The 3,134-nt window shown below is 42.2% G+C and overlaps 1 protein-coding gene across 1 annotated transcript in view; it reads right to left on the bottom strand.

Moving 5' to 3' along the window:
• Window positions 1-70: 70 nt before the first annotated feature.
• The window catches only part of LOC113244844 (zinc finger protein 571-like), a 65,288-nt gene continuing 62,224 nt past the window's right edge, over window positions 71-3,134 (bottom strand). The window contains exon 5 of the mRNA XM_057314740.1: window positions 71-692. The gene's annotated coding sequence lies outside the window, so the exon portion shown is untranslated. The remainder of the gene's footprint in view (window positions 693-3,134) is intronic.

Raw genomic sequence — 3,134 nt, 5'->3', positions numbered from 1 at the left:
TCCTCAGGAGAGGGGCTAGTTCTCGCGGGAGGGAGCACTGAGCCTAGAGGCCTCTGGGAGATGTAGTATAGATGTAGCGACAGGTTGCTGAAAAGCGGTCTCCTGCATACATCGACCGCCCGGTGGCACCAAGCCCGGACTCAGTCAAAACTGCGTCTTCCGGCTAAGCAGCGCACCTGAGGCTTCCGCGAGTTTCAGCTGATTAGGATTCTGTCAACCAAACTGTAGTCAGCCTCGTCGGAGCCCTCCTCTTGACCAGGTCTCGTCCTTGACCTGCTGACCCTAGTTCAGCAAGAATCCCCCTGCTCTTGATATTTAACCAAGCTCCTCTTAGTAATTTTCTATCCACTGACTCCCTCACTCTGACCCTTGGATATAAATCCCAGCTACTGTTATATACTGTGTTGAGTCCAGTATCTCTTCTCCATTGCGACAGTCTCTAATAAAGTCTTCCTTACCTGTTTAACTTGCCTGGTGCAGTTTTTCGTTTACAAAGCCCCCAGTGCGGTTCTCTCGGGCTTTGACGACTCACCCTGCAACACACTGGGCCCTAAGGCCTCCTGGGAAATGCAGTCCTGGACTTCGCCAACTGCCAGATGGACCAGGCCAAGGTAAGCGGTGTCCTCTAGGCACTGAGGTGAGGCCTGGCTGCCCTTAAGTGCCCTGGAGGGTGATCGGAATTCTACTTTGCCCTGGTAATACAAAAATGCTCTTGAGGCAGGCTGCTGCAGACCTTGTCAGAAGAACGAACCCAAATGTGGACCTGAGCACCTGTGACCAAAGCAGCCTGGGGAGTTTGAAAGGGAGGCATCTTCAAGCCCAGTCATGTATGCTAAAGTGGACAAAGGAGGTCCTGTGTAAGACAGTGGTGAGATTACATGCGTGACTTGTTGAGGCGGGAGGGAGGATAGTTGAGTGAAAAAGAAACTGCATTCAGGTAAAACTGAGGAGTGTGACAGAGTGGTGGCATCAAGATTATGTGTGGCTTAATGAGGCTGGAGGGTCACATCATGGGTTGTGGGCAGCTAGTGGGGCAAGAGTGTCTGGATCCCTGTGCGGATGTGTATTTGTGTGATCACCTGAATGTAGGTCATCTCAGCATGGGTGCCTGATATGGTAGAGGAATCTGAATCCTGTAAGCCTCATTTTCTCTTCAAGCTGATAATAAGGGTATGTCTTCCTGGAGCTTGATTTTAAGAGGAAAAAGCTACATTTTAATTTATATAATAAATAACTTGTAGCATTTTTATATAAACGCTTAAGATTTCAACCATTTCTTTTGGAATAGAATAACAAATCAGTATGACATTTTAAACAAGGTTATTTTGCTATAGGTGACCTGTTTTGTCCACAGTCTTGCCCCCAAACATTTACTCTTTTCTGGTCTTTGGGAGTCGTTGGCAGGGTAAATGTTCGGAGATGTAATTGTTCAATTCAACCAGAAGCAGCAACCACAATTAAAAGACGTTCAGAAGCGGTACAGGGAAAAAAAAAAAAAAAAAAAAAAAGAAGCGGTACAGGGATGTGATGCTGGAGAACTAGAGTAACACAGGCATATTAGACATGGATAGTTGTCTGTATAATCCAACTTTTGAAAGTAAAGTGCTGTCTCTTTTCCATTTCTGAAGTATTTAGAAACTTTACATGGCATGATAGATTCAGCTTTGAGATAACAAGTTTCAGGTATTCTCAAACCCTCTGCCATATGATTGCATATGCTCAACCTTTAAGGTAAAAGGTTATTTACTTTGTTCCTCTTTATGTGGTAACTTCCTTAAAGGCCCAGGCTCAGTCTGATTTGGGGGATGGTGCTTGAATTGAAATTCAATCTTATGTCATTTTCCTATATATAGGCTATCACATCACCAAACTGGATAAAATCTTTAAGTTGGAACGAGAAGAGAGGCCATGGATGGTGAATAGAGGAAATGTAAAGGAGGTTCTCTCCAAGTGAGTGAGTGAGTGAGAACCAGGCAGATATGTTTGGGATAAGGCAGAACACAGATGTTCAGTGAGAGAGCTGACACCACTGAAATGTTTTTCAGGATTTCCTTTATAGGCCCTGCTGTCCTTGAATCTTAATTGATGTGAATCCTCTATCATCATTCTTCCTCTGTCAGTGCCCTCTTTTATTTAAGTAATCCTAGAGGACCATATTCTCCTCATTGTCCTAGTCTACATATGCAGTCTGTCCACAAATCTGCAGTCTCAGGACACCTGGGTGTCTCAGTCAGTTAAGCATCTGCCTTCCGCTGGGGCCGTGATCCCAGGGTCCTGGGATCAGGTCTCACAGAGTCCCACGTCGGGCTCCTTGCTCACCGGGGAGCCTGCTTCTCCCTAGGCCTGCTGTTCCCCCTGCTTGTGCTCTCTCTCTAACAAATAAATAAATAAAATTTAAAAATCTGCTGTTTTTCGAAACTATTATTGTTGCACATTGCGGTTTCTTTTTTTATTACAGTCGATTTTCTACCTTTTTATTGCTAAAAGCATCAGGATTATATTTTACATCTGCATTTCCCATTGTCACTTATTTCCCAAGTCATATTTCAGCAACGTTCATCACCTCTTGAAGTTACTAGCTTAGAAATGGCTGCTGCTTTCCTCCTAGCTCTTTCTGTCAACCTTTTTTATTTCACAATTGTTTTTAAAGGAATCATCTCATTCATCTTAAATATTTAAACAAGGTTATAGTGGGGGGAAAAAAAGAAGTCTCCCTATCAACTATTTCTCTTCTCCATCTGCATCTACTGTGACTAGTTACATATGTAAACTGCTTTGAGTAATTCTATATTTATACCAAAATGTCTATGTATATAAAGCCCCTCATCTTTATTTTTCACAAATGTTAGTATACTATAAAGCATCTAGTTTTTTACTCATTATTATTTCTTAGAAGACATCCTGTATTAATACATATTCCTTAATTCCTTTGTATGGTGGTATAGTGTTTTGTGGTAGGGGAAATGTCATACTTTGATACCATATTAATGAATATTTAGGATGTTTTCAGGTTTCTACAATTCTGGAATAATATATATACTAAGCTTTGCATAGATGAGCATGCATCTTTGTAATAAATTTCTTTAAGAAGTGCTGGGCCAGAGGTATGTATAAATATATGCAATCCACATAAG

Source organism: Ursus arctos, unplaced genomic scaffold (genome assembly GCF_023065955.2).
Source record: "Ursus arctos isolate Adak ecotype North America unplaced genomic scaffold, UrsArc2.0 scaffold_19, whole genome shotgun sequence".
Taxonomy (NCBI): Eukaryota; Metazoa; Chordata; class Mammalia; order Carnivora; family Ursidae; genus Ursus; species Ursus arctos.
This window is presented reverse-complemented; position numbering and strand designations above follow the sequence as displayed.